At 39.9% G+C, this 21,324-nt stretch overlaps 1 long non-coding RNA gene across 1 annotated transcript; it reads left to right on the top strand.

The window, feature by feature from the left end:
- The first annotated feature begins 291 nt into the window (after positions 1-291).
- Positions 292-20,122, top strand: LOC134477985 (uncharacterized). Its single transcript, XR_010050323.1, has 4 exons — positions 292-371; positions 1,116-1,246; positions 19,703-19,803; positions 19,904-20,122. It is a non-coding gene; the product is annotated as an uncharacterized LOC134477985 (long non-coding RNA).
- The last annotated feature ends 1,202 nt before the right edge of the window (positions 20,123-21,324 follow it).

Genomic DNA, 21,324 nt, shown 5'->3' with positions numbered 1-21,324 from the left:
CCTGTACTCCCAGAATCTCTCTTCACAGGATCCTCCCCTTTTTCCTCTCATTGCCTGTCCACACCCTTGTACATTGCAATGGTTTAAAACTCCCCTGCCAAACTAATATTGGAATTTAATCCCCATGCTGATTGTATTGGGTGGTGGAACCTTTATAGATGTGTGGGTTGTCGGGGCTCTACCTTCCTGAAGAGATCAATGCCTTCACTGGAGGGATGGACTGATGCGTGGAGTGGCTTTCTTACAAAAGTGTTCATGTGTGTCCTCTTTTTCCTGCTCTCCTCTCCATCTCCAAGGTCTTTCCCATGTGATGCTGTTCACTTCATGAGGAAGAGGCAGGAAGCTCCACACCATAAGCAGCTTCCTATGTGGTGAGATAACAAATTTTAAATTTCCAGGTCTATAGAACTCCGTTACTGTGAGAGAAAACAGACCTAAATACCTCTTCCAAGACTCAGCGCATGGATTACTGCTTCCTTTAAATTTCTCAATCCACGTTGACTATGCTTTTTCTTTTTTTGCTGCCCCTGGGCTTCCATGAAATGCCCCCTTTCTCAATAAAAACAAAACAGGCTCCCAGGTTATCTAAAGAAAGAGAACCAGCAGGGAGAAAAACAACCAGCCCTCTCCTTTGCACTGGGTCCCAGGAAATCCTCTTCCTGGGATTATTCTCAAAATATCCTTTCCCCAGTGTGGCTGGCCTTTACCTTAAAATTCTTCCCAAGTGTAGAGAGAGATATAAATGTCAGGTAAATGTCTTGTATAATGCTTGTGCAAATATCTTACACATTACCTGAAAGATGCATTTTTTTCCAGTTCCCTGTCAAGAGAAAGAATAAAGCAAACACATTCATTTACAAAATACATGTAATTGGCCCCTCAGGATTATGGGCCCCATATGCCAGCATCAGTCCCCAGGGAAATCACTTATTTCCAAGATCTTTCTTATGCTGGCTGCTGGCATATTTTATAGGAAGAAATTTTGCTTTGATTGCTACCTCTCCAGTGAGTCACTTCACTGTCCTAACCACGGCTGGTTTGCTTTCCCATCCTCATGCTTTTGAAGACTTGTCTCTCGTCACAGGACTGACACTAAAATGATTTCACTTTTTCAGGAATATTCATATGCTCCACTTCTGATACACAGCCTGAGCGTTGCAGAACCACAAAAGGAGAAAATGACCTAAGAACACTGTGCCGTCAATGGCCATGGGATGGTGGCATACAGTGGGTATCAGTAGACACGGTAGGTGGGCACTTCTACCCTCCGTTTACTGTTTCAGAGAGAACACTTCCAAAGAGTGAATAGTTATTTTTAAAGCAAAGTTATGGAAGTATTTGAGCATTTCTATTACAATCTCAAATTGCAATCTATTGCTATTTATACATGGGTGCACATGTGTCTGCATATATGAACAGAGATGCAGACGTATTTCTTACCCACCCTGTCCCCCATTGCTGCACAAATCTCATCTCAGATGCTTTATAGAATGCTGGTGAACTCAGTAAATGTCTATTGTTGTCTAGTGAAAAAAGAGTCACCATCCCATTTCTTTTAACCACTATTGATTGGAAATTATTGAATAAATGAGGACTGGGGAAAAAAATCTATTGTTAACAAGTCAGAGAAAGATGTTTTTCCAGGGTTGTAAAACAAATAGGTACTTCAGAATAATTTCAGTGTTTGAAGTGTATGAGGTGTTGTTTACTCTTCTTCCTTTTTTTTTTTTAGACAAGCACATTTACACCAGGGAATATTTGCAGTATTTCAGAACTCCATTCTGAACTGCAGATTAAATGAAACTGTAAGAACAGAAGTTAAGTGATGATTAAAGACAGGGTGGCAAAATTTAAACCTGCAGATTAAAGATGAAAAGTTTTGCCAAACATTATCAGGTGAAACATCTGTTACTATACATGAAAGACGCCTCAGAGTAAAACTTATTTCTGTGGAAAGTGCTTGTTCTGGATAAGAATTTTGATATTTGCTTGGAAAACAGAATAATTAATAAAGATTAAGGAAATGTTCCCCGAAGTTTCTTGGTTGATAACATTCACTTGGTTTGAAGTTCAGTAGAAATAAAAGCTTATCAGTATAACCATGCATGGTTTTTAAATTATTTTAATCTCAACCAAACTGAACTGGTAGCTTGACTGGATCGCAAAAGTAACAATATTAATTACAATAAAATTTATTGGTTTTTCTCATGATAAAGTTTATTGGTTACCTTTACCCAAATAGGTCAGAAAATAAATGCAAGCTCTGTCTTGAGTGTACACCTAAATGTTTTGACTCAAATCTGGGAAACTTTGCTTTCTTTTTCCTCTCCCTTTGCAGTTCAGTTGTGTGCCTTGAAAAAACATGTGTTGGGGACGGAAGGCTGTGAAATTAAAAAATAAAATTTTGGAGTCACAAAGATTTGGGATTAAAATCTGATTATTTACAAGTTTTTGTACTAGTAAAATTTACTGTGTGAATGTTTACCAGTTGCCTTCTTTACATGGGAAAATAAAACTTCTTTAAGAGCTATTATGAGGATATTCTAATTTGGTTCAGCAAAGCATATGCTCGGTGATGCTGGTGATTATCACTATTGGCCTTTGAGGTAGTTTTTTGACATTTCATAGAAAATTTTGCATTTCTGTGACGTGGAGATGTACCATAAAATGTTGAAGGGTTCCTTGACTAGGATTTCTTTTTCTATTACTTTTTCCACACAAAGTGTCACTTTTTGGGAATGCCAGCAACAGAATGCTGCACATATCATGACAAGTGACAAGTTTGGGTCCCAGGAAGCAGCATGCTTAACCTTATTGGGGGGAAGACTCTATTTCCAAATGTACATCTAAAAATATGCAAGAAATGATTTTCTGGTTTATGAAATCAAATAACTTACAAAAGGAGAGAACCCAGGTAATTTATTTTCCCTGGGAAGATGAATAAATTACACTACACGAATTGGCTCTTGAAGGCCCCTCTTACCCAGTGATGGCTGGGTGCCTTATCTGAGTTAATATTTGGTGACTGAAAGTTTTACTCATTTTAAGGTAAGTCAATTGTTCAACTGTAAATTCTGATCCTTGGGTTGTAAGCATTGCTATAAAGACAACATCTATGAGATTGGTGACATTTATGCTGTCCGAACTTTCTCTTGGTAACCCACTGGGCATCACAATCACCACCTGCCTGTGTGGTGATGCCCGGGAGGCAGCACCAATGTTAAGAGCATATTCATTCCTTCCCGGGTCTCTGAGGGATCATTCTGTCCTGGGGAGACTGACTGTCTTTTTGTCATGGAAATTTCTCAGTGAAAAGAGGAAAAAAACCTAAACACTAAGAAAAACAAGATTAATCAGATTTAGCCACCATTCTTTGTCCCGCTTTTCCAGAGATGCAATTTAATTATATTTTTCCTTTGTAAAATATGCACCTTTCAAATTTCTTGAATTCAAATCCACCAAAGCTTTTAGCATGTCCTCACTGTCATTTCAAGCATCATGAAACCAGCAGGGAGGAGAATTATCCCCACTTCATATGTAGTAAGTACTGCTGGTGCTATCCGTTGGCACCTGTTTGAAAACTCAGAAAGAATTAATTAATGAGATGCCACACATGGACAAAATACCACATAATGACACCTTAAGTAGGGCTATAATCATAATAATGTATTTTCCACAATAGACAGCCGTACTTTTCAGTCATTTCAGGAACTGTTCAAGATAGAAATTCATAGCCAGAGTAGGCCAGTCCATGCTATTTACTTTGAATACCTGGTATGAGGATTGTAAACTACATGGTGCCATTAAGATTTACTTCTGACCTACAAAAAGGTATGAAAAGCACTTCATGTTCTATCTTTGGAAAATTGTATCTCTCTTCCAGGTAAGTGATGTGAACTCATGATTCAGTGACATAAGCCCCACACTAATCTCTACAAAGAAAATTATTTGACATGCAATTGGGATGATATATATGTCCAATATGCCGAAGCTAATAGACCTAACGGATGTTTGAAAATAGGATTTCTTATTACTCATTTACTATGCATTAATTTAAAAGCAGATTCCAGTGATTTTGGGTAACACTTCTACACCACCATTCCCATTCATGCTTGATCATTTTAGGGACTGAGTTGTAACCTAAAAACTCTTATGCTGAAGTCCTGAGCCCCAACATGACTGTATTTTCAGAGAGATCCTTTAAAGAACCATTACCGTTAAAGGATAATAGTGATAATACTAACTGAGGTCACAAGGGTAGGTCTCCAACTAATGGGATTGGTTCTCTGCCTGCTCACCCCGTCATAGGAGGACACAGCAATAATACAATTGCCCAGAAGGTAGGCCTCCCAGGTACCCACTGTTCCAGTATTCAGAACTCTGAGAAAACAAATTTTTGTTGCTTAAATCACCCAGTCTGTGGTATTTTTGAAACAGGAGCCCTAGCCAACTAATAGAGTCATATTGGAGTTATAAATCCAGCACAAAACATGAGTTTAAATCTCCAGAATCCTGTATCACAGATCTAATATTCAGGTTTTTGTTTTAATCTTAAAGGTTTGTTTAGGATTTTAGAATCTCAGATTTTGAAATATTTACATAGATTTTATTGGTTGAGTATACTTAAATCAAAACCCCAAACTTCCAAAATGCTCTGACATCTAAAACTTTTTGAGGGTTGATATGATTGCCAAAATATTTCATAGTCTGGAGAGTTTCAGATTAGGAAGTTTTGGATTAGGGATATTCAGCCCATGCTTACCAAATTTCAGGAGCCATATGTAATTGTTGATCACTAGCGCAAGTCAATTTTTCTTTAAAACTTATTTCTAATCCAAGGGTGAAAATTAACTCTCTGATTTGCTCTCTACTGCATATTTTCAGATGTATTTGATTGGCAATACATGGGACATAAGGCTGGTGATCAACTCTCTGGTTTTTCTGGCTTACAGTGTTTCTGAGATGTGGAACTTGCAGTGCTAAAACCAGACACAAGCCCAGCAAACAGAGCTGTAGTGTACTCCGTGATATGCACTGTACTTGGGAGATGAGTCCTGGGCCTTTCTTTGGAGAAGGACTTGCAATAAGGATTTTCCAGCCAGCATCTTGCAAGGTTGACCAGTCACACTAGTCATTTGAATGATGTATTTTCATGCAAAAATTTCTGATTAGGTACAAGAATTGTTGATTAAGAAAACAAAATGGCAAAAAAGAGAGAGAGAAAAGAGGAAGAAGAGGAGAAGGAGGAGGAGGAAAGAAAAGAATGCAAATTTACAATAGAAGATCAATTTGCAGGGAACAGGTTCTATCATAAAGGTTTGGTAATAAAAGAGAGATTGGTGTTCAAAATCTAGGAGGTACCTTATGGGGAGAGGGAAAAAAAGAAGGCGGCATTAACAGTGGTGAAAAGAATCAAAATACATTATATACACAAACTGATAAGCCATCACAAATTCCATTACTCTGTACTATCAATATCCACCAATAAATAACAGAAATAGCAGATTAAGGTATGCTGGGACCTGGACTCCTGAGCAGGGCACACTGCCTGACTACTAATGCTAATAGGGACAGTGAGGTTAATTGTGTAAATGCTGGAAAGACTGCAAACTGGAACGGATTACTACTCTCAGAACCCTGCTGGGGTGGACAGTGATGCTGATAGGGTCAGGGACTGTGTTTTGTTTTACTTCACTAGCCTTGCAGTCTCCTTCTAGACGCCCTTTTGGAAGAACTCAGCAGAGCAGTCAGCAAGGCAGACCTTATTATACAGTCCTAGTCCAGCGTCACTAAACAGAAAATCTGAGAGGGGTTTGTGGTAGTGGAGACAGTAGCTTAGTACTACTTGGTTTGGGATAGTGACAGGCTATGAAGAAGGAACAGGTTAAGTGTTCAAAAGGTGCCAATAAATGTGTATTATTGCTACTACATCCTCTACAATCATATGTCCCAACCTGTACAGCTTCTCCTAGAGAGGAAGGCTGAGGCATTAGTAGCCATCAGTCGAAAAAATCATGGGTAAACTGCACCAACTTGTTAGAATCTGAAGAACCACATGACAGCAGCAAGAAGTGGCAGAAGGCCACAAAAGCATGGCAAAGATTTAAAAATCTTAGAGTTATGAAGAGTGCGACCTGCAGAGCAGACGGCTTGTTTGCCTCAATAACCATCATGAGTAGTAGGGAGGGGAGAGAGGAGCCAGTTCTGTGCCAGGTTCTCTGTGATTTGTGTGATTTGATGGTCAGAGCAGTGTTGTAATGTTGATAGGATTCACCATTTTACAAAACAGAGAGCAAGTCTTTGAAAAGTGAACTTTATTTAACTCATTTCATTGTGCCGTTTGTGGAGCAGGGATTTGAATTCAGGATTGTCTAGCTTAACCCATTGCATAATTGATGTTCACAATATCAATCTTGAAATAAGAAGGCTATAACTCTCTAAGAATCTGTTTCTCTCACTTCCTGAAAGAAAGAGTTTTCTGGAAGGGAATGAGAGCAAAAAAGGAGCCACAAAAGGCATAAAAAAAGAAGAAAAAGAAAACTCCATCATCCTAGGAATGAGGAGTGTTCTTTATTTCTTCCTGTAGTTCCACACATTTGAGTCCCTCAACAAAAGGACTGAAGTGATGTGAATCTTGCCATCCTGGAGAAACTGACTTTATTGAGTACACATGTGTTTGGAGGAAGGAGGGATGTGCCATCTCTTATTCTTTTTTTTTTTTTTGCTTTGCTTTTAATTGGCAAGATTAGGACGGAGCCTAATTTTGGTCCACAAAGGAAGCAGAAGCTAGAAACTAAGAGCAAGTTAGGATGGGGCTGGAGACACCTGATTGCAAGGAATTCACTGGTCTCCAGGGAAAGACAGTTTCTGACTTGACAGTGTCTAATCCACACCACCAAGGAGTTATCTTCCTCTAGAGCTGGGAGAACCACAGCGTTGGAGATAAGAGATAAAACACACACAGTGCATACAGTCCTCGGAATGCTATTCATCCTTTTAAAGGAATAAACCCTGTCATTTGTGACAACAAAGATATCTAAAGATATTGTGCTAAGTATATAGCCAGGCACAGAAAGATAAATACTCCTTACATGTAGAATATAGAAACACAGTCTGTGGAGAGAGGGAGGAAAAGGTATCACAAGAGGCTGGGGTGCAGGGATTGGGGATTTGTTAGTCAGAAATATCAGGTTTCAGTAGGACGCAAGTAAGCTCAGGACATCTATTTTTATCTTTATGACTAAAATTAATAACAATGTATTACAAATTTGATTATTACCAAGAGAGTATATTTCAGGTGTTCTCATCACAATTAAATAAGTACACCAGGTAATACATAAATTAAGTAGCTTTACTTAGCCATATATATATATATATATATATATATATATAGCTATATATACTATATATCTATAGTAACTTTATGCTATATGCTATATACCTGCACCATTTTTACTTGCCATTTAAAAAAGTAAATTAAAAATATATTTACAGAAAAGATAAAATAATTATGGATGAGGAAATTATTTAATTTAATTTTATAACAGGACTGGGATTTAACCTGGAGAACTTTAATGGTGAGATACATTCCAAGCCCTTTTAAAGATTTTATTGTGAGACACAATCTCACCACTTGCTACGGTGTCAAACTTATAATCTATGCCTCAGCCTCCCAGCAGGAGTACCATAGGTAGGTGACATATTTAGTCACCAGTGGTGTCAGGGTACTGAAAGATGATATGCACTTTGATTGGTAGGAGACACTTTTAATGCACACTATGCTATTTTGTGTGGATTAAATATTCTTGGCTTCCCTTCATCTTGCTAAACTGACTCCTCCTCCTAAAGTTCTCTGATAGCATTGGACAAGGAAGAAGCCTTCTGTGCAACTGCTACTTTCTCTCCTTTCCTGTGGGAGTGTGTCTCTCTGCTGAGCCTAGCTGTTGTCCTAGTCCATGTAGGTTGCTATGGAAGCAAGGTACTAGAGACCAGGAGGCTTGTGAATACCATGAATTTATTTCTCACAGTTACGGAGACCAGTTGTCCAGGATCACTATGCTGATCCTGGACATACTGAGGACGATCCTCCCACTTGTAGATGGTGACTTTTCATTATATCCTAGCATGGAGGGGAGACAGTGGGTTAGCTGTCTGGCTTCTCCTTGGAGGGCACCAATTCTGCTTACAAAGGCTTTGAACTCTCCATGGCTCTACCTTATCATGTTGGAAGTTAGAATTTCATTTTTAAAATTTTTAAAATTTATTTTTATTTTAAAGATAATAGAAATACAACAGAACAAGACAGAAAAAGCCAGTCGAGACAATGCAGTGAAATGGGTACAGAATTTCAGAGCAGGTTATCGGGATGACAGTAATAGTACCATAGTATACCTTGTTATCTTCACAGTAGTTGTCTAGCCAATTAGGTACAGTGAAATCAAGCCAAAGACAGAACATTATAAAACCCATCGAAAGAGAGTATTGAATAGAGTAAAAGAATTAATCATAATGAAACAAAACAGTGAAAACAACTTTTGCTTTCAAATAGAAGATAGGAAATCCACTATATTTGCTATATTACATACAGTCATCCTCCCAAGAGATGCTCAGACCTCTGTCCCCAGTTGCTAAGGGCGTGGGATGGGGTGGTGGGGTTTGGGATGTTTGATTCCCAACATGCACACCGGTAGGCTCACAGGAACTGCTGACTGGGTCTCCTACCTGCTGGCCCAGAAAGATGCACTTGCCAAGAGGGTGGGAGAATTCTTCTTTGTGCAGCCACCTGAGCCCCACCATGGCCGTGGCAGGATCTGTAGCCTCTGCATTTTGAGAGACCTAGATCTTGAGTCCATGCTGAATGCTCTTTGTCACTTTCACCATGATTTAGGTTAGCAGAGAGGACCTGCCACTGTTCTTCGGGGCTGGAGAACACGGTTGTCCAGTGATAGACTCAGCCCAGAAGATGCTTGCAGGGATGCACGGTGTCGTGTCCAGCATCAGCTCTGCTCACATGTTGATTATGGCTCTGTTTTACTTTCTTAGTCTTAAATTGGTTCAAAGCTTGCCCATAAACAGGGGTAGAGCTTATCAAGTCTCCTTGAATCTGAATAAAAGCAAAATAACACAAAGAGATCCTTTCACCAGATTTTCTTTTAAGATCATTATTTTATAAATTTATTCTAGGTAGAGTCAAACAAGAATGTAAGAATGTTTTTATTTTCTTTTCTGAACAGTATGGCTAATTACAATTTTCAAAATCTCAATCTAGACTTTGTAAGTTTTTTATTTGAAATTTAGATCTCCTTTCTGGAAGTGTAATTCTTAACTAATTCTTAATTCTAATTCTTAACTAATTATGGCACCATATTGTTCCTATGGTAAAATCATGTACAAGTTATTATTAATGAGTTTTTGTCTTTATTTACTAGTACATTTAATGTTTAGCACGACTGTAGAAGGCCTATGCTCTAGGAAGGATCCTAGCACGGCTTTTCTTTTTCTTAGTGTTTAGTTCTTCACATACTTCGTGTATTCGTGAAAATACATTTTTTAAAAAAAATCACTCATCATCTTTTTGCCCAGAAGTGACCACTGCTGATACATTTGTCTATACTTTTCCATGCTATGTTTGAAATAATGAACATAAAACACCCCACAGAAATGCACACAAATACACTTCGTATTTTTCAGAGAAACTGACTCTTAGCAAGATTGTGACTTGATTAAGTTAGTCTTGTGAGTGCCAACGGAGGGCAAAATTCAGATCCCTTGTACTCATTTTTTAAAAGGTTCAAGAAATGTTTTTTTCCAATGAAAAATCTTTCAGAATTGAAGGGTCTACAAATCGACACTAGCTTTGTGCCCACAGAAAGTCTGTTGCAAGGTATCCTCTCTAAGCCTCTTCACTGGGATAATCACCAGCAGACCTAAGGAGGAGGCTTAGAGGGGTTCTGGGAGACAAAGGTGAATCTCGCCAGGATTCACACCTCCTGGGAACCATGCACCACTGCACTTTGGAGAAGATGCAGCTTGCTCTAAAAGGCAATTGCAGGGGCTGGGGATTTAGCTCAGCGGCATAAGCACCTGCCTTGTGAGCAGGCGGTCATGAGTTCAATCCCCGGTACTGGTAAAAAAAAAAAAAAAAAAAAAAAAAAAAAAAAAAAAAAAAGGCAATTGCAAAGATCTGCTGTGGCACAAAAGAACAATGGATGAGGGGAAAATCTCACATGAGATCAACTGGGGGAGTTATAACTAAGATCCAACAGAGAGCTTCATTTTGAAAATATATCATCCCAAGGTACAGAGCTGTTTGGTGACCTCGGTTTTTCATTTGGATCAGGACATAGAAAAACATGACATTGGACCCTCTTCACACACTGCTGAGGTCTACCCTGTGAACTCAGCCCCTCTCTCCAGGGCCAATTGAAGGCAACCTCTCCACGTCACTCTAAATGACAATTCTAGGGTATTACAAAGAAACACAAATGCCCCCAAGTTCAATTCTTTGGCCATTTTTATCCTGAAGAATTCTAAATCACAATTTTTTAAAAAAACTTTTTTGTCATCTATTAAATGACTTATAGTATTTTAAAGTATTTGAGAGTTTAATAATGGTCATTCATGGACTTCATATGAATATTTACTTCCTCCCCCAATTCACCCACTGAAATGCTTACTCCTGCTGTGATACTCATAGGAAGCAGAATTTTTCAGAGGTGGCTGGATCATGACGGTGGAGTCTTCAGTAATGGCGTGAATGCTTCTCTCAAAAAAGACTTCAGAACTTGTTCTTGACCTTGTCCATCTGAGGAAACAAGGAGAAATCAGTCATCCCAGACCACACCAACACTGCCTTAACCTCGGGCTTCTCATGCTCTGGCACTGAGAGGTGTTTGCTGTGTATCAAATTATAGCAGCCAAAACTAAGATAGTCTTTAATTTGCATTGTGAGATTGCCTACATTTTTTTTTTATAGAATTATAGCTTCTAAAATGTCCCTGTAAAGCTTCACTTGTTCAGAGGGGAGCTTTTGGAAGATAGCTTACCATGGAGGTGCCACATTCATTAATAAATTAACCCACTGATGAGTTTGTAGCTGAACATATACCATATGGTCCGGAGGTAAGGCCCAGTCAGAAGAAGTGAGTCACTGGATTTGCCTTGCAAGAGTACGTTCTTGGCTCTGGCTTCTCTCTCAGCTTCCTGGCTGCCTAAGGGTTATTAATTAACAGGTTGATATTTCCTCCCAGAGTGATCAATCATTGTAACTCCATGAGGGAGGCATTTTTGTTTCTGTGTTCATCATATAGAATTATTCTTTTCTTCCAGGGTCATGACAGCTAAAATGGACCCATATCAGTTAATTTTCTAACTTTTACTGCATACCACACTGACACCCACAATTTAAAAGGGACCATATTTAGGATCCAGTACATGGTTGGCAGCCTCTGAAGCAGAAACAGTGGCAGAAAGGACTGGCATGGCAAACAGTTGTTGGAGAGCAGGGAACAGAGCGGGAAACAGTGCCACTGAGAAAGGGGGAGGGAGCAGAAGTGGACCCCATGGGCTTCCCTCCATGACCAAGTAGACACCCAGAAATTTACTCCACCAATGCCCTGGGGAGGTCTCTAGGCCAGTGGAGTTGACAGACCATCCTAACTGCCACCGGGCACTTTGATATGAATGCAGTGCCAAGTGGAATACTCTGCTGCAGAGTACAGTGAGTAATGACATTTCCATCAATTACAAACTTACGTATAGTTTCCAGAAGTTCTGTTTCCTGATAATATTTACAAAAGATGCCCATATTCATTATTAGTTGGGAATGGGATATAAAGCATAAACTTGTGTGAGTCTTAAATGTCTTAAATTGTCATACCGCTCCTGGGTTGCCCTGGGTGAGTATCTGTGTTAGCTTTTTATGGCTGTACCAAATACCTTAAATAAGCAGTTTAAAAGAAGAAGATTCATTTTGGCTTGTAGTTTCCAGGATTTTTGGCCATAGACACTTGGCCCTGTTGCTATAGGATGAAGGCAAGATAGATGTTGTTGTGGTAGGGACCACGTGGTGTAGTGTGCTGTGACTGCTTGTCTCATGTGACCAGAAAAGGAGAGAGAGAGAGAGAGAGAGAGAGAGAGAGAGAGAGAGAGACAGAGAGACAGAGAGAGACAGAGACAGAGACAGAGAGACAGAGACAAAGAGAGAGAGAGAGACAGAGGGACAGAGAGAGAGAAATATAAGATGCCAACATGCATCCTGTACATCTTTCCAGCACCCATTCTTTTCAGGTAGCCTCACCTCCTGAATTTCCTTTACCATCCAATAATCCACCAAATCCTGTCAATGGATTAGCGCACTGAGGAATTAAAGATTCTTACGATATAATCGTATCCCACAGCTCCATCTCTGATCATATCTACATTGCAGCCACGTCTTCAATGCACGAACATTGGGACGCATCCCAGAGCCAAACTATCCCAGTATGTGTCGTGCTTTCTAGGGATGCACATATGTTAAAAAATAAAGACACAAAATTAGTATTGTTGTCCACATTGCCTGTAATTTTAACTTATCCTTTACCCATATTATCCAAATTATTTTAAGATATAAATTTATCCAAATTATTTTAAGATATAAATTTATCCAAATTGTTTTAAGATATAAATTTATCCAAATTATTTTAAGATATAAATTTTAGTGGATTTTTGCTAAGACTATTTCACAATATTTATGTTATGGGCTGTTACATATGTGATTTTCCCTTTCTCCCAGCTTTATAAATATATTTATTAATACATATTTTTTGTTTATCTGATTATTTTCCTCACAAAATTCTCTGTAAGTGGGTAAGGCAAATGTTATAAGTATTTTAAAAAGTTTTTATGCACAGTGGTAAATTATTTCTTATAAAGTTTGTGGTAGGTAATATTATCACAAGTGGCATACGAATACATTCTCATAACCTCTCTAACACTGAATATTATCGTAAAAATAGTTGCTTACATGATGGGATAAAGATGTGACTATTATTTAAAATTCTTTCAGAAGTTGAACACTAAGAATACTTTCATTGTCCTTGTGCATTTTTTCTTTTGTGTACTAACTTTTCCCATTTTGCCCATTTTCCTACTGGCATACTCATCTCCTCCTTCTATGTAAGAGTACTTTTGTATTAGGAATAATGACCATTGTCTGTTATTTATGGTGTACCAATTTCCTCCTAGTGCATACTTTTCAGATTTTGCTTTTGAAAGCTATTGTTGCATAAACATTTTAAATTTTTATGTGACCAAGCCCATCAATCTTTTACTTTATGCTCACTTTTCTTTATTTCTATGCCTAGGAATGCATTCCCTACTCTGAGACAGATATTTATCTGAAACAACACATAAAACACAGTTTTACAGCTGCTGCTATTTTTAGTGGTGCTCTCTTGGGAAGGACGATATACCCTGCGACCACGATGACAGGAGGAAGAGAGGAGAAGATCCATGGGGAGCTATGAGCTGGAGAGTAGAGGACACGGAGACACTCACTTTTTGTTAGGCTTTGATGACTTTCCTTTTTTTTTCTAGTAGCTACCAGCAGCAAGACTGATGAGAGGAGGAAGAGCAAATCATACTTTGAATGATTGCCCCTTGCCAAAGCTGGAAGTATCCATGATATCCATACAAATCCTGGTCTCTGCCAGGGACCAGTCTGTTGCAGGGATCTGGTCTGGAGGTCACTATTGTCCTGTGTTTCCTTCTGCCTGGTAAGGCCAGGAAGGGAGAGAGGTATAAGGAGGAGTTTGAGTGCCTCTGTTGTGAGAGGGAAGTCAATCTTTTTAGGCTTTTGTCTATCTGCACCTGCTATCTTGCTGTCAGGAATTTTCTGATCTGAACACCACAACATAAGCTTAGAAGCTTCATTCACAATGAAATACAGCACAGACATGAGCTTTCATGTGATACAAGGACAATCATATGCAAATGAGGCATGAGAGATCAAGTGGAAGGATCCAGTGGACTGGATGCTCTAGAATCTGAGCCCTTAGGCAGACATGGTCTGCTCCTTCCCACGAGGCTGGCCCCATGACCCCAGCCTATCCCGGAAGGCATCGTCAGGATAATCAAGTGTATCAGAGCTCTTTGTGCTATGGGAATTACACTTAGGCTTTTACACATAATTAGTAAAGAAAATGAGAACTGGATGCTAGAACAATGTGTAAGAGTAGAGGTGTCATCTTTATTTCCTTTTTATAGCCAAGTTCTTTGCAAATTATTCAGCTGCTCTGCTGTGAGACCAAGTGCGGGGCTTTGATGTTCTGACTTACTTTCCTTTCATTTGTGTGTTGTTTTGCTTAAGGATAAGGTGCAAGCTTAAGACTGGCTCCCATCACTCGAAAGGGAGATAGAAGAAGGTGAATGAGTGTCACAATCCATATCTCTCAGCATCACAGTCATTCTTTGTAACATGTGCCAGTCCCTTTATCTAGGCAGAAGAAGACAGATCTTTCTTCAAATTAAAGGATATATTGGGTTGGTTTGGTTTAAAAACTAGCCACCTTGGAGAGTGAGACGTTCACCCTGAGGGTCCCTAAGAGGCTTCCTAAGGCAGGAGCCTTTGTCCTTCCACAGATGGGTGCTGCTGGGTGTGAACCTTCCTGCAGTGCTGGGCTCCAATGTTGAGTGAGGCAGATGTCCCAGGGGCATGACAGCGAGGAGTCATCCCTGGTGCTTCACTGTGGTTCTCTTGACTTCAGATTCTAACTCTTGCTTTGGTCAAAACCAATGCCCTGTGTGATGGGAAAGACTGAAACAGTTCTTGAAGGGGCAGGCGCCTGCCTGGCTCTTGCCAGAGTGTAGGCTCTTACCTGTTGCTTTTGAGGAGTGATAATTGAAAAGAGAAAAATGAGACAAGTAAGTACATAATTTATGACATATATTGACTTGACCTGAGATAGTGGGAGAAGCTATAGGTCAGCAGAACCTGTAAGCTCTAGGAGAACACACACTCCTTGAAACTTTTATGCATAATTTATGTCCTTCCTTTTTATTCTTCTCTGTGTTTCAAACTGCCATTGTTCTCCTTGACCTTTTTTCATGGTGGAGATGAGTAGACTCTTGGAACTGCTTCTCTTTGTTTCTTTCATTTACATGTAGATTGCTTACTATGATGTCACTGTCATAAGATGCCTCAGTTACCTGGGCCAGTCCTAAATCACTGTTCTTTGACTATTGTACTTGCTCTTGAGATTCCACGAATACAAGCAGTTTCTCAGTTACAAGCATGTTTTCTCCTTCTCCTTTTCCTCCTGTCTGGTTCACTGTCTCAATACAATCGCTGTTTTAATGTCTTACACTCTAACGTCCTTTATTCTCTACCATAGATTAGTATTCACCATTTCTCGGACTTTACAGCGTACTGGATTCATTTGCTTTGATTGGGGCTGAGCTTCATTGGTCAGAACGACTGGGGATGAGCCTCAAATTCTAGTGGCTTTTTAAAGAGTTCCCCAAGCTATTTAAAGAAATAGCTGGTCTTGCAAATGGGAAGGCATCCAGGAGACTGAGAATGAGGGGAGAGGAGGAGGGAAAGAAAAATATATAGAATAAAGATAGCCCTGCACAGGAAGCTAATCACCTCAGGGAATGTAAATATTTTATGTCATAAGCACGAGACAAGATTAATAATATCAACAAGAGTACAAATGAAGAAAGGAGATTTATAGGAGGGAGGAAAGTGAGAGGGAACATGATTTTAAAAAATGAGGCAGCTGATTTTAAAGGCACTGAACCAAAGTCTTGCTCCTCTAAGTGTGTGTCTCCAGTCAGTCAGCATCAGGGGTCTCAACTGGAGCTTGTAGAAGATACAGAGTCTTGAGCTTTGTCAGTTGGCTTTTTGATTCCAAATGTGCATTTTGAGAAAAAAAAGAGCCATTGAATTCATATGCATGCCCAAGTTTAAAAAGAAATCAATGAATTGCAATCAACAGTCACTACCATCATTAACCAACCATCAGCAGGAATGCATTAGGAATTAAATAAAGTCAGGCCTATTTAGCTTGTTCTGATGTGTTCAAATGACCATCAGAGGACCATTGGGGCTCCTAAGTAAGAGGGCACTAAGAGAGGCACAGAGTAAGATTTGGGCTGTGCTATGTGATTTCAAAGAGGTGGTCCAGGGCCTGCTTTAATCATCTCCACTTATGGGGAAAAACAACTCAACTATAAGCAAAGAATTTCCTCCCCATCTTTCCTGATAGCAGCCAATCAGAGACAGTCTCTTTGCTTAGTCTGTTTTTGAGAGGAAAAACATTTCGGCATGCTCTCTGCAGTGCTGTAGGTGTGTCAGAGAGCAGAAGCGCCTGGACAGTAATAAGTAATAATGGACAGCCATATCAGACTGATGTCTTACACCAGGTGGGTGTTATATGATGCTATAAGGATTTTTTCAGCAATAACTAGAAATGTTAAATACTGCTTTCCAGATTTGTCCTGATTGGAAATATCTGGCCTTAAAGGAGGATTTCCATCCTGAGCCAGTTGAACCAGCGCGAGGTCTCACTGCACATCCTGGAGTCTAAGGGGATAGCCTAACAGAGGCTTGGAATGAAGAGGAGGAGTCCTTAGGAGTAGAGATCATTTGAACCTCAGACTTCTCCCTTTCTGGCCACTGAGGAGAGGATCACTGGATATAGTTCCCCAAACACTTTGGCATTTGTGAGTTTAGGGGCTGAGGACCAATTTCGTGGGATGATTTTTCAGTGGCAGTTTTCAGGTGGCCCTAGGAGAGTCTTGCAAAACATGATGAAGTGTCCTGGCAGGTTAGCAGAGGGAAATGGCTATCTCTAGGCCCTCAGCTCCAAACTATTTTCAGTGAGAACAAGATGATGGGAGAGGAAGCTCCCATTTCCATGGCAACACAGATGTTACTCAAAGCAGGTTCAGATCTCTAGGCAGCTCCCATGGTGTTTCCTGTAAGACAAAGGGATCCTATGCAAAAGCTTTGCTGAAGTCTCTGCAAGAGGTGAGGGGTGGGCCATGCTATACTAATCTTGTGGGCTTCCAAAGTCAGGGGTTTTAAATGTAGTGCTTAGTTGGGGGGGGGGGCTAGGGTATATTAACATTTAATACACTAAATGGCAGTTGTTAGATACGCCCCAATAGCTTGAGCTGAAAGACACTGGGAAGTCTTAGAAACAAATTTTCTCAGTTACTGTCTCCATGTTCTTTTTATTTATTTGAGACAGGATCTCACTATAAAGCCCAGACTGGCCTTGAACTAACAATCTTCCTGCCTCAGTTTGCTAAGAGCTGGAAATACAAGCCTGCACCATACCTGTTTGAAAGTCTCTTTTCAACCTTATCTTGCCCTTCCTACATCTCGAGCAGGTCATGGAAACCAGAATTCCCTTTTCCCCAAAGCGGGGCATAGAAACTGAAACCCTTCTCCTTGAAAGCTACGTGTAAAACCCAGAGTTATGACTCAAAATCTTCCTTCATCCTGTGTAAAAGAAATGTCAGAAAGGAATTTTCTCACTTATCTTGTGTGATAGTAAGCAGATTATAAAATTCTCATTCTAAAAGTTGTCCCATCCTCTGCCCAGGCAAGAAGGAATGTTACAGAGAGGACCAAAAAAGCCTTCTGGGTCTCCTCTCACTATAATACCAGTGCATCCTAGATGACTATTCATTCCTTCTGGAATCCAAGCTTAAATAGGAAGGTTTTCCCCAGGTACTTTGCTCTTTATTTCTGAAAGCTTCCCTGTCACATAACATTTTAATTAATACATCTGCTGTACTTCTTTCCTTGTTAACCTGTCTTTTCTTGTGGAGTGCAGGCCAGCTGCTCTATGAAGGGTAAAAACGGTGTTGTACCTCTTGCCTTTGCAGCAGCCTGGGTCTAGGTCAGCACATCAAGTGAGCCATCACACCGACCAAGAGACGAACTCTATCCTTCGGGATCTGCTGGGGCCATTCTCAGTGGGCGTGTGTGGTTCAGGCATGCAATTTGCCTTGGTAATAGCAGCTGAGTTTTCTTTCCATCAGTTAAAAGTAGCCATCAGCCCAGAAAAAAGGGTTTCTAGTGGAGAAGCTATTGATGATAGACAAAGGGAGCTATTTTGCAAGTACCAGCCTCACTGTGACGATGGCTTGCTCCTCTAGTCTTGGTGAGAAACAGTATCAGCTGTTATCATGTATAGAACACACAGTTCGTATACCATTGCTAAACCAGCTCTCGGACTCACTGACCTCACAGTCAAACACACGTGTGTCTTTATAACGCCCACAAAACCATCCATGCATCATCTGTCCAAAGCACTGCTGGGACCAAAAGCCAGTATCCCAGGGGAAAGCTGGCTGACACCCTTATTAGCCCCATGCTCACCCAGTCATCGTCATTGGCTTTGGGAAATGCTCCCAAACACTTCAAAGCTGTTTGATCAGTGAGGACAACAGCAATGTTTGCTTAATGTTGCCATACATAGTTCTGCTATGGCTTAGCATTTTACACTTATTTTGTTTACTGTTGGCCTCTAGGTGGGGCCAGAGTCCCAGAAACTCTACTAAGCTTTTCAGTAGGCTTGGAGACTCAGCCAGGAGCTGGGCTGTAGGACCCAGTGGACGTTATGGTCTGAGGGAAATTGTAATAGTGGCCAGCATTTCTGCCAGGCTTCTTACTGGACTCACTAGAGGATCATTCTGTGTCTCTGCCCACTTTTTGGTTTATTTCACTCATTTTTATTTTCTTCCTCACTAGGATAATTTATGATGATAGAAATCTAGTTTCATTTCTGAATGTCTCCCATGATCTTTCAGCTGTGTTCCCTTTTAGAGTCTTTGTGATGGATCAGGTTTGCTGTACATGACTTCCTAAGAATCCATTTTTACTAAAATCCATGGGACACTGGATATTCATTTTTCCCTCATAAATCTTTTTTTTCCTTTTTAAAATTAAAACTCTTGCTTCCAAAGAAGGCCTCCAGATCCCATGGAACCCAAGATCACAGACTTAGAGAGGACTTTAGTCATATGGTGAGATGACTAAGTTTTCTGTCTTGGAAAAGAAGATTCTCTCTGCAAATGGTGAGGCAAGGCTGCAGTCTGGGAGATGGGGTTTGGATTTCAGAGCCCACTTTCATGGTTTCAATGACCAGCTCCACCTTGCCTCAAAAAGTCGTGTGACTTCTTCTCGCTATGACCCAATTTCACCACATATGGAGCAAAACAGCATCTGAAAGCTTTCATGGCTGGTTGGTAGGGGTGAGGAAATGCATCTCTGTCGGACACCTGAAACAGTGCTTGGTTTAAATCAGGGCTGTTCCATGGAACCCTAAATGCATGTGCGCTGATGCCTGCTAAATTTCAGTTATTGCTTGGAATATTACTGAAAATAAACAAATACATATGCATTAGACATGGTGTTAACAGTTTTGATGAAGAACGATGAAGCAGAGGGCAGGAAGTAGAAAGAGGGTGTAACAGTCAGAAGAATTCTCCGGAAAACGTAACTATATATATATATATATATATATACATTATATATAGTGTGTTTTTATGTATGAATCTCAGCAGTTCCTCATACTAACAAATGACTCATGGTCACAACCTTGAGCACATCTTGTTATTGTGGAGACCAAAGGTAACTTGTATTTACCCCATGATGTCTCAGTAAGTTTAGTATTAAAATATTTATACAGCTCTTTCTTTTCCTCAGCATCCAGTTTTGGAGGACTCAGAATATAGAAAGGAGGGTTAAGAGATTCATTCATGTCACTGTGAGTGTGGGAGCAATCTATCATCTATAGGATAGACCAGGTAGGCTGAAAACCCAAGCAGCATTTCTCTATGGTAGTCTTGAGGTAAAAAAATTATTTCCTTTTTTTCTTCTTTGAAACCTTTGTTTTTGCTCTTAAAGCCTTGAACTGATTGGATGAGGCCTGCCCTCATTACTGAGGCTTCTCTTCAAAGTCAACTGTGCATCACCTCTACAGGAAACCTCGGCCACAACTGCACTGATGTTTGACCGAACAGCTGAGCACCATGGACCAGGCAAGTTGGCATGTACAGTTGGGTCAGGGGAGCTGTGTTCTCTCCTACTAGAGAGAGCATAAAATGGGACTCTGAGAAGGTGACAGATGAGCTGACTTCCCAATAAAGTTGCAAGTTGTTTACTTCCCAAAAAGTAAGCAGAAGGGTGCTTAGAGCGCTTGGGGACAGAGATTCAGAGAGAAATGTGGCCTGCACAAAAACTTAGAGATGGAAGCATCCAAATGCACATTAGCTGTCTGTTGCAGGGTCCTCCCTGTGCTCTGATGATATTTCCACATTTTATTTTTTCACCATCTCTATCGTTTCTCTTAAAATCTTTAGGGTTATCACTTAAATCACTTAAGTGTTTCTCAAAAAAGTGGCATGTAAATGGGTAAGAGGATGATATTCACTGATTTATGAAGTTCAGCTTCTCAGTACCATCATGATACCCCTGAGCACAGTTCGCTGCCTTTGGTTCTGCTGAAGAAAGTTATTTTATGCCCTGGAATCCTCATATGGCATATTTATTTTCTTAAATGATAAACAATAAATCCAACTTATACGATATCTCAAATGGGTCAGAAGTCCTCATAAATGCACTCTCTCTCTTCCTTTGTCTTTCTAAGATAGACTTTTCTACGGATTTTAAGTAACCGAGCATGTTCTGATGAGAGTCCTTTCTGTTCTTTATTGCTTGGCTCAAAGTGTCCTACAAATGTACATGTGGGTTCTCAGGATAATGTTTAGAATTGGGCTGTTTAAAAAAATACATATAACCCTATGTATTGGATTTGGCTTACTTGTGAGATATTGTAGCCCTAGGAGCTGACAAAAAGCTTTGTACACTGAGAAATTTAAAAAATGGTAAACAACAGCTGAGACTTATCATATTCTCTGTAGCATGTAAACTTGTGCATTGTTCTAATGAAAATGACATTTATGATTGCAGCCTACTGTGAACTTTTTAAAGACAGTGGGAGTAAAATTGCTGCCTGGATTTTAGATGGGATCCCTAACTTGAATTGTGTAACAATGTTCTAGGGACAAAGAAAAGGTAAAACAAAATCTTCTTTCCCTGCTAAGAGTTTAACTTTCAAGTTACCATTTTATGCCCATATTGAATTAAAATCTGTATAGTTCTAGGAAACTGACCAATGGATGTAAAAAGAAATATAGATTAGCTCATAGAAACTTTTTTCTTGGTTTATGTTTGCAGCTTAATTTTGTTTTTCCAAAGGGATTGACATGGTACTCGGTGAAGCTAATCTGAGCAGACTCTGGAGTTTTTGAAATTCCCCATTTGAA

The sequence above is a fragment of the Cavia porcellus genome, unplaced genomic scaffold (assembly GCF_034190915.1).
Source record: "Cavia porcellus strain 051 isolate PalLab524CR breed Dunkin Hartley unplaced genomic scaffold, mCavPor4.1 scaffold_11, whole genome shotgun sequence".
NCBI classification, from domain to species: Eukaryota; Metazoa; Chordata; class Mammalia; order Rodentia; family Caviidae; genus Cavia; species Cavia porcellus.
The sequence above is the reverse complement of the archived record's forward strand: the minus strand, read 5'-3'. Positions and strand labels throughout refer to the sequence as shown.